We start from the raw sequence: 18,488 nt of genomic DNA, 5'->3' as shown, positions 1-18,488 counted from the left end.
TCCGTCCTCGTCACCACCGCGTGTGTTTGCATAGGGCAATATCGGTAATATTTATACCTTTAAGGTGCCGAGATTGACGTAAGGATGGACATAGATACGTCAATAAGGATGTCATACGACCAGGTCGTTAGCACATTCTTTTGCTGAAGTTCTCGGTGAAATCAAAACAATGGCCGCAGGGTTTTTCCCAGGTTGTCATAGGTTTGATTTGTTATGAGAACTCCGTATGCCTTATCAGGGGCTGGAGGAATATCGCTTGTCTAATTAGATGGCAAGCGTTATGACCTAATCAGATAACACGTTCCTGTGCCGTAGTGTGGCTTTATCAGATAACGGTTCCTGCATCATGGGGGTTTTCTGCCTCATGGGCTGGCTGCTAGTTAACTTGTTAGTTTGCTAACCAGAATAGGGTCAGGAATAGGGGGATCGATACAGAACCTATAGGAATACATCACAGTACAGCTGGGCTGAACTCGATGGATTGGTCGAAAGCCACCCAGGGCCAAGACTGATCGGTGTGAGGCTGTGTTGAAAGTGGAGGTTGCTGCTTTGCCCACTTGGCTTCGGTGCAGGCAGCAGCGATGCACCAAGTTCGTAGGGATGTGCCTGTCTGATTTGAACTGTCGCTTTGGAGTCGATGCGTCGGTTTTCTTGGTTATAGCACCAAATTCACTCCCAAGGGCCCAGGACTTGATTTGGCAGCACTTGGCAGGACAGGACTCACAGCAAAGGAGCCCAGGTGCTGGTATCAAGATACAGGTGAAGTCTTTGGTGTCCCTGAGATTTCAGCAACAAGCGGCAAGCTCATTCAAGCCCTTAGAGAACCTCAGAAAGCAGGATATAGGAGTAAAATCCAGTCCTCTCATTCCCAGGCAAGAAGCAGCAGGCCACACTGCACAGCAAGCAGCAAAGTGGCAGTCTCTCCTAACACCACAACAGCTCTTCTTCCATGGCAGAATGACCTCAGTCCAGAAGTGTTTTGAGCATATACGTGCAGTATTTATAACCATTTAGCCTTTGAAGTAGGGAGACTTCAAAGAAAACTCTTCGTAGTGCACAATACCCTGCCCTTCCTGGCCCTGGCTCCAGACACATTACATGGGGCTATGCAGCTTTTTGTGTGGGGGGTGACAAGCACAGCCCTATTCAGGTGCAAGTGTCACTTCCTCCCACCACACTTGCTTAGGAAGGCTCATCATTCTGGTGATGGGCCTTCAGGATATGCAGGGCACACCTCAGCTCCCTTTGTGTGTCTGGCTAGAGTGAATTCACAAAGCCCAACTGACATCCAACCTAGTTGTGTATTCTAGGGACAGTCAGAGGCAGAGAATGGTTAAAGAGAGAAAACAGAAATTTTCTAAAAGTGGCATTTTCAGACCTGCAATTTAAAAAACATCTTTACTAAACAATGCGTTTTAAATTGTGAGTCCAAAGACACCAAACACCAATTTTCTATGTACTGCCAATTATTGGAAGTTACACTTGTAAAGTGTTACAAGGCAGTTCCAAAGCTAACCAATGGGAGAGATAGGCCTTGATGGAGTGAAAAACGAATTAATCAGTTTTCACCACCTGGAAATGCAAAACGCACCTACTTTTTAAAAACTGCCCATGGGGCTACCTATGGCCAAATGTAGGGGTGAATTACATGTAATAAAAGGGGAGGTTTGGGCCTGGCAAGTAGATGAATTTACGGAACTCTGATAAAATATTGAATTAAAAATGTTGTGTAACATTAATGTGTCAAGAATATTGTGACACAAATATCGTACTCAAAAATATTGTTTTAAGAGTTGTATTTAATATCGAAGTGTTTAGTATCGATGTAGTTAATATCGTTAACAATATCGTTTTTGGGTGGTAAATAATGTGTAACATTGTATTTTTATTTTAATATATTTTTATAGTAATTGTTAATAATTTATTTGAGCAATTACTTTTATAAGAATTTTTTTCACAATTTTTTTTCACATACAGTATAATTATATTTTTAGGTGCGGGATGTTTGGGTTATAGGGGATAAGGGTGGGAAGTATTTTAAAAATAATGTATTAGTGTATACATTTTTAAGTTTATTAAAAAATTGTACAATGACAAAATTACATTTAGGAACAGGATGCTGATTTATAGGGGATAAGGGTGGGGAGTATTTAAACAAAATTATTAGTATTTATTTTTACATGTGTATTTATTGAATTTAATGTGGATTTTTTGGAGTGGGGTGTTGGATTAATATTTGATAAGGTGTGGCCATTTTTTTATAGTTGATTAGTTTATTAAATATATTAATATTATTTGTATAAACTATCAATTTATTCTAATTAAATATATATTTTTTATAAAAAATTATAATACAATAGTGATTGAATGTTGTAAAAATAAAACAAATTAATAAGAAATGCTAAAATGATAGTTAATTTGAACGTAATTTATCTAGATTTCAAAAATCTAAATATTTGGTAAATTGTTTTATATATAGGATTTTTTTATGTAATACATTCCTATGTTTTAGATACAAATGTATTAATTTATAAAAAAAATGTTTAGATATTTTTTGTAGAACTATATTATTCCTAATCATTAACATAATTGTATTTATATTTGTATTATGTTTTCCAATAGTGAACTGTGTAAAATATATATATTTATAAGTATTGTATCCAATTTTGTATGAAATATATTTTTTAAGTTGGATCAAACATTTAGGTTTATGTAATTTAATTTTATTTGAAATAAATGTTTTTATTAGATGTGTACATAGATGTTTGCTCACTTTGTTGCTATTGTAGTGGTAATGGTAAATGTTAACATTTTAGTGTGCTATATTTTCGGTTTATTCTTTTGTTGTAGTAGGGGTACTGTAATTTTTGTTTACTTAGTGTCCAACACCTTCACTGTTAGACGTTATATTGGAGTGGGAATAGTAAATATTGTCCCTTTAGTATTCAACACCTTCGCTGATTTATTTTATCGAGAAGTGGGAAAAGTATATTTCACCACCTTTAGTATCCAAAATCTTACCTGAAATTTGTTTTATTGGAATGGGAATGAACAATGTTGCCTCTTTAGTGTCCAGCACCTTCTCTGAGTTAATTAGATTTGATTGGGAATAGTAAATGCTGCCCATTTAGTGTGTAACACCTTCCCTGACTTGTTTTAAATTGGAGTGCAAATAGTATATTTCACCCTTTTTGTGTTTTAAACGTTTCCTGAGATAAGAGTCATTGAAGTGGGACTGGTCAACGTTGCCTCTTTAGTGTCCAGCACCTCCCCTGAGATAAGTTAGATTTAAGTGGAAATACTGATGGCCTTATTATGACTTTGGCAGTCTCGTAGCTTGGCAGCCACGCCGCCACCGCCCTGTTCTGGGACCGCCGAAGCCATAAAAAAACACTCACCAGAGTACGACTTTTAAAGTCTCTACCTGGCAGTTCTTTGGCGAAGGCACCACAATGGGAGTGTCAGAGGCAGGCCCTGCAGGGCATGGACTTTCAAGTCCATGCCCTGCAGGAACTGGGTGACCATGCAGACAGGGGGGCCCAACATGTGGCCCCCTGCATGCATCCTCACCGCTACACTTTCAATGGCAGTCCATCGTCATAAAAAGTTTGGTGGTGGAGTAACTCGTAATATGCTTCGCCAAGCATATTTCAGCCTCAAGACTGCCGCAACAATGCCAGGGACCAATGCGGTCCGACCGCCCCAGTAGAACTGCACCACCTTCGTGTCTAAGCTGGCCCGATGCACCGCCGTTGTCATAAGGCCCTAAATGTTGCCTCTTTAGTGGCCAACACTTTCCCTGACTTATTTTATCTTGGAGTGGGAATAGTATATTTAATCCTTTTAGTGTCCAAAGCCTTCCCTGATATATGTTTAACTGCAGCTGGAATGGACAATGTTGCCTCTTTAGTGTCCAGCACCTTCCCAGAGTTAGATAGGGTGGAAACGGTAAATGTCTGCCTTTTAGGGGCCAATAACAAATTTTGGAGGTTTGGGAGCGTGCAGTATGCCACATCTGTGCCTTCACACTGCAGAGACTCATTGTCGCCCGCCATATTACGACTTTATGGCAGTGCCACCTTCAAAGGTGGTGATGCCTTTGAAAAAGGCTCTGCAATGGGACCGCAAAAGGTTCCTGCATGCCCTGGACTCAAAAGGCCATGCCATGCAGGAACTTGTGTGTATGAACACAGGGGGCACGTTATACCCCCTTTGTCCATCCACATGAAGTGGAAGCACAGGGATTTCTGTAGGGCCCCCTTTATTTCCTTTCACCCACGGTGTACATGGAGGAGGAACCTTCATGATACCACCAGCGGAGAGCAAACTCGTAATATGCTCGTCGGGCCGCTGCGGTTCCAGCAAGGGATATGTGACATTACAGCACATGCCATTATCCCGCATGCTGAAGCAACGCAAAACTTTACCCAGACTTTCTGTTGGGGGGGCACTGGAAGTTGGAATATCTTAATTTACTATTCGATCTCCGGTGTGTGCAACAGTAGGGAAGGTGTTGGAGTTAAATCCAACACCTTCTACGCACTGCTACACACCTTTTGCGTCACAACGGCATGTGGGGGAATGGCATGCATTGTACCGCTTGCGGTGTAACTGCTGTTTCCCCCGGCAGGCATATTGCTGCCTCTGACTGCCGAAACACTGCCAGGGAAAGGAAGCTCTCTGGCACAGTCCCAGGATAGTCGGACAGCCCAACTGGTAATGAGGTGGTCTGACCGCTGGTGCGGTGGTGGCTGGACTGCCTCTGCGCTCCCTGCTAGTCTGGCGGTCCTGGGACCGCCAGACTCGTAATTAGGCCCTTCGTGTTCAACACCTTTCATGACTTAATTTATCTTGGAGTAGGAATAGTATATTTAACCTTTTTAACAGCCAAAACCTTTTTGAGATAAGTTTCATTGCAGTTGGAATGGTTGATGTTGTCTCATTTTCCAGCACCTTCCTTGAGATACGTTAGATTGAAGTGGGAATAATAAATGTTGCCCTTTAGTGTTCAACAAATTCCCTGACTTGTTTTATCTTGGAGTGGGAATTATCCTTTTAGGGTGTAATTGTGAGTCTGGTGGTCATCAGACCACCAGACTCGTGGTGGGGCAGCAGCAACAGTCGTCGGACTGCCAAATTAAGACCGTGGCGTTTGTGCCAACCTGGGGCCGCCTACTCTGCCAGGCAGCCCCCGTTACCTAGTGGTGGCACAGCAGTTTTGAGGTAGTAATATGCTTGGCTGCGGTCTCACCAAGAATATTACGACTTTCCTCACCGCCACCGATTTTATGAAAGTCTTTCCTCCATGTAAACAGTGACTGTGAGGAAAAAAGTGGGGCCCCAGTCTATGCTGTGCTGGAACTTCCTTTGATGTTCCCATGGCAGTGGCTATTTTATAGGCTCCGCCATAGGAACCGCCCACCAGCAACTAAAAAAGTCATAATACGGTGGGCAGTTTTCACGCAGGTTTGGCAGTGTGGCGGTCCCACTGCAGCACCGCCAAACTGGAATCGGGCCCTTAGGGAGTCATTATGATGGCGGGCGGATTACCCCCGCCAGGATAGCGGTAGCCACCGCCGGCCTGGCGGGGGCAATCCGCCCACCATCCTCAGCTAAATGCCCCCCGTCAACCTAATGACCCCCTTAATGTCCAAAACCTTCCCTGATAAAAGCTTTGTTGCAGTGGACAATGTTGGCTCTTTAGTGTCACGCACCTTCCCTGAGTTAAGTTAGATTGGAGTGGGTATAGTAAATGTTGCCTCTTTAGTGTCCGACATGTTCCCTGGCTTAATTTATCTTGGAGTGGGAATAATATATGTAACCTTTTTAGTAGCCAAAAGCTTTCCTGGGATAGGTTTAATTGCAGCTGAAATGGATAATATTACTTCTTTAGTGTCCAACACCTTCCCTGACTTAATTTATCTTGGCGTGACAATAGCATATTTAACCTTTTTAGTGGCCAAAACCTTCCCTGAGATAAATGTATTGCTTTTGGAATTTGGTTAATGTTGCCTCTTTATGTCCAGCACCTTTCCTGAGTTAAAATGGATTGGATAGGGAATAGTAAATGTTGCTTCTTTAGTAGCCAACACCTTCCCTAAATTGAGTTAGATTGCAGGGGGAATAGTAAATGTTGCCCCTTTAGTGTCCAGCACCTTTCCTGGCGTGTTTTATATTCGGGTGGGAATAGTATATTTAACCTTTTTTAGTGTCCTCCACCTTCTTTGAGGTAAGTTGTATTGTAGTGGGCATAGACAATGTTAACTATTTAGGGCCTGATTACGAGTTTGGTGGTCTTTCTGCCATACCTTGGCGGAAGCAGTCCCAAGAAGACCGCCGCAGTGGCAGTCTCCCGCCTGCCGTATTACAATGTAATCGCTGGCCCAGCGGCAGTGTTTTTGATGGCGGTAAACATTTTTTTATATGCGTGTATGTATATTTTGACTGCGCAAGTGTTAAATGTACACATATGCTTGACACGTGAAAAATTCCTACTACCAGTGCTTTCCCATTGCGGGAGTCAGGGCATACGTGCCCAGTACAGTCAATGGATAAATAGAACAAAATGGACTTACCTGGATTTTGGCGCCAAAAGGGTTCTTTTCTTTGGAGAGCAAGATGCTCCTGTGAAGGGGGGACTTGGAGAATGCGCTCCATGTGAGAGACTGAAGACAAGAAAATGAAATGGGTGAGTGTGAACCCCAATTCCTACGCCGACTCGAAGCAGCCAGTCTTCCCACCATGGCTGGCTCATCAGAAAGCTAACTCGTAATTCGGACAGCAATGAATTCCTCTGTATTGCTCTCTGACAGCTGTTTTTCCCCTACCGACGTTGAGGTGGGCGAAAAATGGTCAAAAAAATTTATTATTATTATTATTATTATTAATATTATAGGTGATGGCAGTGCTCCAGCTGTCTTTCATTCAGCAAATCACCAGCATCATAATATAGCAGGCGGTAAATTCGACACCCATGCAACGGAGGTCCCAAGACCGTCAAAGCGGTAAGCAGGCCCTTAGTGTTATAGATATGAGTTTACTTTGTAGTGAAGTGGGGTTAGCATCTGTTATGTTTGTAGCATTAAATAATTTGTAAAAGTAGTGTTTGCACTAGTATGGTAAAAAAGCAGAACGTTTGCAATTTATCATTATTTTAATATTAATTAGTATTAGAATGACAATACATATAATTTTTCTAATTTTAATTTTGGACAAAAAAACACTAATGGCAACTTTTTAATATTTTTGATATAAAATTATACTTGTAAATGTTTTCTTGAATATATAACACATTTTTAATAGTTGTTAAATGCAGAACAAACGTTCCTAAATATGTTGTCAATAATATGAATTTTTATATTTTTTAAACATTGCACATTTAAAAATATGTTATCTAACATATTTTACATACATTTTTACCGTGTTATTTAATTTAAATATTTTTAATATATACTATATAGTTTTATATATTTTATATTATTATTTAATATCTATTTAAAAACATTCTACATTTTTGGAAATTTTTTGTATATGTGTTATATTTTTAATATTTTTTGCAAATGTTTCCATTGATTCCTATGGGAAGATAGTATTTTTTAAACTTTTTTTTAGGGTGGACATTTTTTTCTACCACTAAGTAAATTTAGTAGCCTATTGGTGTTATTTTTGGGTTGTTTGTGGAAGAAAGAAGTTGCGGTTGGGTGCTGCTGTTCATCGTTAATTTTTACCTATTTTTAAGGTGTTTGTAAGGTAGGGGGAGGTAGGAAGGTTGTGTATATGATATGTGTGATGTGAATAATAGGTTTATTGTGTGTTTTATTGTTTTTGTGGATGCTATTTGATGTTGTGTAGTTTTTTTATTATCTGTTTTCTGAATTAAAGTGTTTTTAATGTAAGTTGTGTTGAGAATGTATTTCTGACTTGTTTTGTGTAGATTAACATTATGGGGCTCATTGCGATGTTGGGCGGAAAGCCTCTGCCCGACAGCGTCTCGGAATCGGAACCGACCGACTCGCGGTCGGCGGTCCTGACCGTTGTATTACGATGCGACCGAACACTGCTCAGTCGGATTCCCATTGTTTTCTATGAGAGCTCATATTACACCTGACAACTGGCCGTAACACAGGCTCCTATGGGGAAATGGGGTGTGTGAGGAAAACCCTGCAACCTGTCACGGACAGCCCACGGTGCCTGCCACACAGTGCAAGGTTTTACAGGGGGGTCCCTTAGGTACCCTTTGGCCCCCAACCGGAGGCCGCAGGATGAAGGGGGCCCTGCCAGGGGCCCCAAAAGTCACTTCCCAACAGCCTTTCTGTGTTGGACAGGCCAACGCAGAAAGACTGTTGGAAATCGACATCATAATCCAGAGGATGGAAACGCTGTCCAAGGGGTATACGATGCGGTTCACGTATACCCAGTGAGCCGCTCGGAACCGGTTCAGAATGACCGCACGGTTTACATTCTAACCGCGAACATCTTTATCAGGTGGTCAGAGTGAAAAACCGTCTGGGTCGGTCGGAAGGGCTCCGACGCCAGCGAGGAGATCACTACGGTCGGGAGGAGGCTTTCTGCCAGACATCGTAATCGGCCCCCTCTCTGTATGTATATATTTGGGAATGTAGGGTTTCGTGCGGAAGAGCGTTTTCTATATCCGTTACAGATTTCAGTTTCCTAAACATTTGTATGGGAAGTCGGATGTGTTTTTTTTTTTTTTAAGGAAATTTGAATTCATTTTTTATAAAAAAAGAATTTTAAAAATTGTCATTTTTTGCATTTCTTGGAGCGGTTCTTTTACACAAAAAATGTTTTCGAATTTGTTATGAAACCTACAGACTGTGGATTAAATTTTTTTAAACTACATTTTTGTATTTTTGGTGGGTTTTTTACTATCATTTTAACTACTTTTTCATTAATTACTTTTTTAAACTGTTCCTGATTTGGAGTGAGATCTGCAGCAACAAAATCGTAAGTTAATTTTATTACTTTACTGTGGGTGGGAAAAGTTCTATATTTAAAAAAAAGTTATTTTGATATATTTGTTATGCTGTTTTGTTGAAAGTATGTGATGTATTTTTTAAATAACGTATAGTTAGTTTTATGTATTAAATAATTTTAAATATTTTTTAAAATGCTAGTAATAATATTTATCTCAGTGAGTAATGCAATATTTAGGATTCTTTTTTCACTGACAATCTTATTTTTTTTTGTTTAAAAAAATAATGATGTTCACATTATTTTGTTGAACTATGTTGTAGTTTGCTAGATGCCTGGTAGATTTTATATGCGGTTTAGAGGACAGATTTAGTTATTTTTTCTCATTTTCTCAGTAGTCTAGTCCTTTGTTTATAAATATCCTTAAATTGAGTTGTAGTCCATGCCGTGCAGGTACGGGCTTTGGAGCTCACATTGTGGTGCCTTTTTAATAGACACCGCTGGGGATAAAAAAAATAAATGCCTGCCAGACCATGAGATAATTCGGAATCTCGCGCACAGCCGGGGGCGAGATTTGGCAGTGTGTGAGCAGGACGGTGGTGTTGCAGCTCACTCCGACAACACCAAATTCATAATCAGGCACTAAGGTGTTCGTAGCTTTGCTAATTGTGTATGGCTTTTAGTATTTTGTATCATGTAGGTTGATTTCTGCCTAGTGTGGACTGGAAGGGAATATTCCAACCTTCGACTGCGTTGTTTGCTTTTGCCTCCTGTGCTAAGACGCTGTCTTAGACATTCCACCATGTATGTGTAATTGGCTGGCGTCTGTCCTGATTTATGCAATCTGCCTACCCATGTGTCCTCGTAGTAGTTCAATTGGGGATGTAAGTTTGTGTTCATTATTTTGGTCATAGGGACTTTCTATTAGGATGATGTAATGGTTGGCTACTTCTGTCACAGGGACATAGGCTAGTGCAGACTTTTCTTTACTTCAAAGTCAAATTGGCTGTTGGTGGGGTATTCCACCCTTTGGGGCGGATTACGAGTTTGTTGGGGACACCACCAACATACAGTGGCAGCAGTCGGGAGAATGCCGCCGGCTCAACCGCTGCATTACAACACTACTGGGGGGCCTGCAGTGTTGCAGCCAAGTCAGTGGCATGCTTCGGCTCTAGGAGAGAGCTTGAAGCCAAAATCATCCGCACTGCTGTACCACCAGCAAGTGGGGTACACTGTTGCCATAGACCATGTTGTGCATGGCAAACAGTGCATGCACCAACATGGGTGGCACAACATGTGCCCCGGCCACAAGCCACATGGGCATATTTGCCCTGGAGCCCTTTTCTGTGGCCTTCTACCGGGTGATGTCCCTGCCATGAAAAGGTCAGTGGAAAGTTACGTCATAATACCCACGGCGGTGTTGATGCCGGCACTTCCATTTTTGATCGCCGCTGACTACGCCGCCGCTGGACCAGAGATCTTGGTGGTGGCAGCAGATTGCGGCGGTATTACGGTGGTCCGCCCGTCCACATTGTAATCTGGCAGTTGGACTGCTAAACGATGATGGTGGTCCCCAGACTGTCAAAGTCGTAATTAGGTTCATAGTGCAGATTTCTGTAGGTGAAGCCATAAAATTTAAATAAAATGATAGTAACATCCCTGTATGGAGGTGTCGGGTATATTTTTGGTATAGATTGAACCATAGTCAATAATAATGTTATGGGGAGCGTAGTTGTTGGTCTGTTCCCTAATGTGGTTTAGCAGTTCCATGCAGGTAGTGCTTTGTTTGTTTGGAAGTAATGCATACACAAAAGGTATATTTGCTTTTTAAAATTCACCATGTATGGTGTACAGTTGATGGAATGGTTTGGGACACATTTTAAATGTGCCATCCATCATCCACGTTAAACTTTGGGCTCTTTGAGTAAGTTGGAAGGGGTCACAGATATAAGTATCCGTTTGTCATACTTTTATTATCATATAATAGGAGGAACACTATGGGTCATTGTAAGCTGTGGTGGGATGTCTATATCTCTGTATGTTTTAGGAGCAAGTGGGATGTCGCTGGTGGCCCTTTTAATCCATGTTATCAGGCCTTTTTAGGTAGCTATTGCTGGTAACTGGCCTGTTGTATGTTGTGGTACTTGGGGTAATATTTCTTCAAGTATGTGTTCTGTGGGTTCTTGGATACTGGTGCTAACTTCTCTTATATTTTCTAATACTTCTCTCACTTATGCTTCTGTTACATTGGGAGGGTGGTTATGCTGTTTTACAATAATTGCTACAGGTTCTTTGGAAGTTGCCCTCCCATACCATGGGTTAGAATAATATTTTGTACATTTCCAAATAATATGTTCAGCAGAAGCATTTGCTTGACTATGGGTGTATCACATGTAACAGCAATAGTTTCCTCTTTTGTAATGTTATACATTTTGTACTTTTTGTCAATGTTAGAAATGGGGGTCTCTAGTTGGCAGAGGTAGGTACCTTTGTCCAAATGGGGACCCTTGCTGCTAGTCAGGTAAAGGGGGATACACTCCTAAAATAACCCCTGCTCACCCCCCTTGGTACCTTGGCACGAGCAGACAGGCTTATCTCTGAGGCAGTGTGTAAAGCATTTGTGAACACATACAGTAATACAGTGAAAACACTACAAATGGACACCACACCAGTTTAGAAAATAGTAAATCTTTTATCTAAACCAACAAGACCAAATACGATAAAAATCCAACATACAATACTCTGGAAAATAGTACTTGTGAAAAATAATCTTTAAATTGTAGGAAAATCAATAAAACACAGTTCCTCTGACTCGGTAGCTCCTCCTAGGGCTAGCACAATACTGAATACGACAGAGTCTAACAATTACGGCGACCACATCAATACGGGCCAGCTAAAGCGTGACAGACTCAGACACAGTACCCTTCTTGTTGCAACCAAAACGCCGGTGCGAGTCGGTCGGGGCAAACGTCGCGGTTGCGTTGTGAAGCGGAGCATTGCGGTGGACGGTGTCCTAACGATGCAGTGCAGGCAGTGGCTCGTTGACAGAGTCGGTGAGACCAGGGCTTTTGTTGAAGGGTGAGACAGTGCTTGCGGCGGTGCTGGCAGGTCACAGTGTGGCGACGGAGCCGGTTGATGCTCTGGTCGGGCAGCGAGGAAGTCGTTGATATCATTGCAGCGGGTAGCGAAGTGTTGCCGAGTGTGGTGCCCTCAGGACGCGGTGCAAGCAGCAGCTCGTTGAGAGTCGGTGAGGCCAGGGTTGCATTGTGAAGTGAGCCATTGCTCTCTGCACTGCTTTCAGGACATGGACTCCTGCAACGGACTCGGTGACAGAGTCAGTTACCCTTTTCTTCTGTGGCGACAATCAGAGACGGTGCCCACAGACATGGGGAGATCTTTGCTGTTTCAGAGACCTCGGAGATCCTTTCTTCAAACAGAGGGACAAAACAAGCCGCACAGTCCTTTTCTCCTTTCCTTGGCAGCAAGTAGCCACTCCAGGCCAACCCCAGACAGCAAACAGCATAGGGCAGTATTCCTCCTCAGTTTACCTGGCTCTTCTCCTTGGCAAAGGTTCCTCTTGATTTTCCAAAAGGGATCTAAAAGTATGGGGTCAGGGCCCCTCTTTTAATACCCAAAAATCTTTTGTTCTCTGAAGGCAGAGAATGTCTGTACCCAGCCAAAACCAGTTCTGTGGGGCACTTTGCAAGTACATAACAACCTCCATTGTCAGTGTGAGCCCTGGCTCCAGACACACCACAGAGGGGTGGAGCAGTCATTGTGGAAGGCAGGCACAGCCCTATTCAGGTGAAGATGCTACGCCTCCCACTACTCCAAATGCAGACCAAGCCTATTAAGCCCAGTCATGACTCAGACCTCTAGAGCCACTGCCCCTCTCCAGGCCCTGTCATCCAAAAGCCAGACATGCAATACACAAACCTAGCAGAGGCACACTGGATGGTTAGGCCAGAAAATACCTACTTTCTAAAAGTGGTATTTTCAAACACAGAATGTAAAAATCCCCCTCACTAAAAGATGCACTTTAACATTCTGAGTTCAGGCATACTAAACGTTACTTTCCTATCTTGTTCCTAGGGTCAGTTATGTTTGTGAGATGTTATAAACAAACTCCCCATTCTGTCCTATTGGAAAAGACAGCCTTGCAATAGTGAAAAACGAAATTGGCAGTATTTCACTATCAGGACATGCAACACACATCAGGGCATGTCCTGCCTTTCACATACAATGCACCCTGCCCACAGGGGTTCCTTGGGCCTACATTATAGGTGACTAACAGGTGTGTGCACTGGTCAAGTCGACATGGCAGTCCCAGACCGCACACAGGCTCTGCAATGGCAGGCCAGAGTTACATTTTACAGGCTGCTTTGGTGGGTGGCACAACCGGTGCTGCGTGCCCACAAGCAGCATTTGATTTACAGGGCCTGGGCACCCACAGTGCACTATACTAGGGTCTGACAAGTAAATCAAATAGCCAATCATGGAAACACTGATCCATAAACACAATTTACAAAGAGAGCATATGCACTTTAGCAATCAACAGTGGTAAAGTGCCCAGAGTCATCAAACCACCAACAACAGGTCAGAAAAAATACAGGAGGAACGCAAAAAGTTCTGGGATGACGCTGCAAAAAGGGGCAAGTCCAACAGTCATTATGCCTTTATTTACTGAAATAATGAATATAGAAAAAGTTATTTAATAAATGTTGTTTATTAACATACAGTTAAATATACATTTTCATTTTTTTATACCTACTTGTATGTTGAGAAGATTTGTGTTGTTGACAACATTTTTTTCGCCAAACTTCTTCTTGAAACAGGTGTTTTTTCTGTTGTGAAAGAAAAAGTAGTTTTAGTTATTGTGTATATTATATTTTTTATGCTTAACAACATTTAGGTTATTCTGATTTTTAACTGTTTCTACTTTAGTACGTATCAAGCAGTATTTTTGATATACTTACCTTTTTGTGGTCTTTGATTTGTACTTGTCCATGGAGTTTAGTTGAAGGTTGAATAATTTGTAGAAAAGGCTAAATGTTAAAAAATGTTTTAGTAATGGTTTAATAATTGTTTTCTAAAGCTACAATTATTTAATTTCATATTTTAAATATAGTTAGTACTTACTTGGAGAAATGGATGCCGGGTTGTATATGCTGCAGGCTTTTCTTTTGCAGGAACAATCTGGCAGGGTTTCCTCCTCTTCAAATGTTTGGCATTTTTTAGCTATCTTTTGCTTTAATTACTCTGGCTTTTTTATTGTTTGTTTAATTGGTTAAGTTTTGTATGGTTTAATATAATTGGTTCCAGTTATGTCCTTTTTTGGAAAACACCAGTTAATGTTTATTATGCTAGTATTCAAGATAACTTATTTTATTTAATATTATAGGCCTGATTATGAATTTGGTGCTCTGACCACCCGAACGCCGCGGCTGTCAGGAGACAACAGCCCCAGTGGTAATCCAACTGCCATAATATGAGTTTACAGCAGTGCCCGGGGTGTGGCCATGAAGATTTTACAGCGGTGGTGATTATTTTTCCATATGCATGATACATGTGGCAGAATACCACCTAGTCAATGCCCGAGTCTGTCCCATATGTGGCAGCCCAGGCAATGGGTATATGCTACGAAAAGGGCTCACCTATACATTGCCACAAACAGGGTTGTAATCCTTGGGGTGGAGACGCTGCTGTGAAGGGGGACCTGAAGAAAAAGATCTACATCAAACTCTGATAGGAAGAACAGGAATGGGATGAGTACCCTGTACAGCGCTATGACAGCTGCTTTTTCTTGATTGTGACCCCACGGTCTGCTGCCGGTGTCGGCAGTTCAGCAGTGGTGTTTACATTCAGACCGCGGGTGCGATGGTTTGAGTACCGCCAAACTCGTAGTAAGGCCCTATATGCATTTTTTTAACCTCTTCCATGCTCATGACGAGCTGAGCTCGTCATGAGCCACGGCGCTGTGCTGAGCGTTCCACGGAAGGTAATGCAACTGTGACGAGCTGAGCTCGTCATGAGCACCGGAGCGCCGTAGCTCATGACGAGCTGAGCTCGTCATGAGCATGGGGGCGCTGTGCGCGCCCCCCTCATCCCCAGCACAGCGGGGGATTAACCCCCGCAGCGAAGGGGTTAAGTAAATAAATAATATTGTTTATAAATATAAATATGTGTTGTATGTAAATGAGATGTAAATATGTGTAATGTATAACTTACAGGAGTTTTAAGTTGATATAGTTTAAATGTATTATTTTGTTTAAGTACAATATTATATTTCATTTATATATTGTAGTTATTATTGTGGGATATATGTTTTGTTGTTTGTTTAAATATTGTGTTTTGCATAATTTATACTGCTGCTTATTACTTGCTTTAATATTTATGTAGTTGATAGTGTTGACTGACATTTTGACAGTCTATGGTTAGTTAGAAGTCCTGATATTTTCCCCCAATATTGTTGCTTTCAATATATGTTAGATTAGATATTTTTGACGTTGATAATTATGTGTATGATATTAGTGACTTTTTAAATGAAGTATAGGGACTATATTTTTGCACACAATATAATATATGTGACAATGCTGTAAGTCAACATTTGTTAAGTGGATATTATGTAAGTGATCTGAACTTGCCAGGTCAACATGGCAGTTTAAAAGTACACACCTTGGCCCTGTAGTGACAGGCCTTAGACTGGTTTGAAGGGCTACTCATGTGGGTGGCACAACCAGTGCTGCAGTCCCACTAGCAGCATTTGATTTATAGGCCAAGGGCACACACAATGCACTGTACTAGGGACTTATTATTAGATAAAATATGCCAGTCATGGAGAAACCAAGGGCCATATGTAGGAAGCCTAATTGCGATCGTAAATGCTTAAATTCGCAGAATTTCAGCATTTGCGATTGCAATTTGGGCAGTGTGCTATGTAGCACAAAGAAACCCACATGCAATATAAGGAATCCTTATTTTGCGAATGCATTTAAGGAATTGCAAACTGCGATTCCTTAAATGCAATGTAGGAAGCACCCAAGTTGTGCGATTTTAGCTTAAGGAATCGCAAAGTACCACCTACTTCAGGTTGGTGGTAATTTGCGATTTCTTTGAAAAATTCACTTTTTTGCATTTTTCAAAGTGCCATGTGGGTCACATACATGCCCTAAAGCGCCACATGTACACACATGTTAATTTCAGGGGTGCAACAGGGTGTCGTATTGACACCCTTGCAACCATGAAAACGCATTCTCAATTTGCGATTCTCTAATTGAGAATCGCAATTTGAGAAGGTCTTCTCATTCATTCCTATGGGCCTTCTAGCCCATAGGGATGAATGAGAAGATATTCCTTATTTGAAAATCTCAATTTGCAATTCACAAATAAGGAATAAGTGGGATTCGCAAAATATTTTGCTAATCCTACCTACGTTGGGTTTTGCGATTCTCTAATTGCGATTACCTAAAAATCGCAATTTGAGACTCGCAAAACACAAATTACCTACATATGGCCCCAAGTGTCATTACATTCTAGACACAGAGCACATACACTTTAGTACTTGTTAGCAGTGTTAAAGTGCCCAGAGTCCTAAAACCAGCAAAAACGAAGTTCAGGTCATGGTCAAAAACAAGAAGTCAGAAGCAGAAAGACCGGAGAAACCATGTCAAAAGGTTCCAGCTCTAATATAGGAGCTGAGCTTAAGGTAGTATGGGGCCGATTACAATGTTGGGCGGAAAGCCTCCTCCCGACAGTCGGAATCTCCTCAACCGCGTCGGAGCCCTTCCGACCAACTTGGTCAGTTTACATTCCAACTGCCCGATTACGATGTTTGCGGTTGGAACGTAAACCACGCGGTCATTCCGAATTGCTTCTGAGCGACTCGCGGAGTATTTGTGCCACTCAGAACCGCATCATACACCCCTATAGACTGGGTTTCCGCGGTCGGGCTTACGATGTTGATTTCCAACACCCTTTCCGCGTCTGCCTATTCGATAGTTACTTTGAGGGCCCCTAGCACGGCCCTTTTGCCCCTGCGGCCTAGGGGGTACCTAAATGACCCAACTGTAAAACCCTGCACTGTGTCGCAAGCACTATGGGGAGTCTCCAACAGGGTGCAGGGTTTTCAGCACACATCCTATTTCCCCATAGGGTGTTATAGCCGGTTCTCAGGCGTAACACAAGCTCCAATAGGAAACAATGGGAATCCAAACGAACAGGGTTCGATGCAAGTCGGTTGGGCCCGAATCAGAGTCGGTGTGTGGCAGGGGCTTTATAGCTGACATCATAATCGGTCCCTTAGTGTGCATCCAACTTGCCACTGTTTTATACTTTCTAAAACTTTTCGTTAGATATCTGAAGACCCCTAGGGATTGGAACTATTATCTGAAGATGATTGGCATAGAACAGAATCTTGAATCCAAAGGACCTGACCAGAGCCACCAGAGAAACAAAGCATACACATATTAAACAGAGTAGGGGTTAATGCACAGCCTTGAAAAAAACATATTTAATGGATGTGGTAGAAAGAGGGGGAGAATATGGATTGTGTGCAGCCAGTCAAAAGGGATATATGATCCAAGTAAGGGTGGCATCACAAAGACCTATACTCCCTAATCTCTCCAATAATGTAGCATGATCCACAGTATCGAATACCGTTGACAAATTCAGAATGATCACAGCAGCAATGTTGCCTTGGCTCATTATGTATCTACGTCTGCTAGTGTCAGACACCAAAGAGTTTTCAGAGCTATGGTTAGCTCTGAAGCAAGATGGAGCAGTGTAAAATCAAGCATTATATTCCAAGTAGGATACCGGTTGTTTAGTAATGATTTTATCTAGGTTTTGGGTAGAAATATGGAGCAAGGAGATTGACTGCAGGAGACAAGGTCTCCACCAGTGTTTTTTTAGGGCAGGGATCATCTGTGTGTGTTGCAGATTACTGTAAGTTAAGGGCACCAACTCTGAAAACTGACTGAGAAATCTTGAAGAACAAGAGGAGAGAGAAACCCCATACTTAGTGGAAAGCAGAGCAGATTTGATCTCTGATTCTGAGCAGACCAGAAATCTTGTCACGGTAGATCTAGCTACAGACTCCTGTTTAAAGTTCCAGATAAGAGTGGAAGAAGGGAAGGTGTCATCAACAAAAGAATCATAGATTTCCTGATGTTATTGGAAAAGTATGTTCATAATGTGTCACAGACGATTTGAGTATCAGGAGGCCATTTCACATTCACCTAGCGGTTAGATAGGAGAGGAGACAGGAGAAGGAAGAGGAGGGGAGTACGGAAGGAAAGGGAAGGAAGGCGAGGGGAAGGGGGAGGGGAAGGGAGAGAAGGGAAGGGGAGAGGAGAGGAGAGAAGAAGAGAAGATAGAGAAGAGGAGAAGAAAGGAGAGGAAAGGAGACTTATTGTGAAAAAGGATAAACAATGTAAGAATTGTCGGGAAGAGTGAAAATAGTTCAACTAGTGGAGGTGAACGATGGGGAAAAGACAAACTGGCATGGGAAGAAGGAAAATATGGAAAGGAACAGTGGATGAAATAACAGGAAAGAGAGA

General features: G+C 41.9%; 1 protein-coding gene and 1 long non-coding RNA gene across 3 annotated transcripts in view; one reads left to right on the top strand and one right to left on the bottom strand.

The window, feature by feature from the left end:
* LOC144754427 (prostaglandin G/H synthase 1-like) overlaps positions 1–18,488 on the bottom strand; it is a 512,735-nt gene that overhangs the window by 51,653 nt on the left and 442,594 nt on the right. The window lies entirely within an intron of this gene.
* LOC144754428 (uncharacterized) overlaps positions 1–18,488 on the top strand; it is a 246,776-nt gene that overhangs the window by 52,074 nt on the left and 176,214 nt on the right. The window lies entirely within an intron of this gene.

Source organism: Lissotriton helveticus, chromosome 5_1, assembly GCF_964261635.1.
Source record: "Lissotriton helveticus chromosome 5_1, aLisHel1.1, whole genome shotgun sequence".
Taxonomy (NCBI): Eukaryota; Metazoa; Chordata; class Amphibia; order Caudata; family Salamandridae; genus Lissotriton; species Lissotriton helveticus.
The sequence above is the reverse complement of the archived record's forward strand: the minus strand, read 5'-3'. Positions and strand labels throughout refer to the sequence as shown.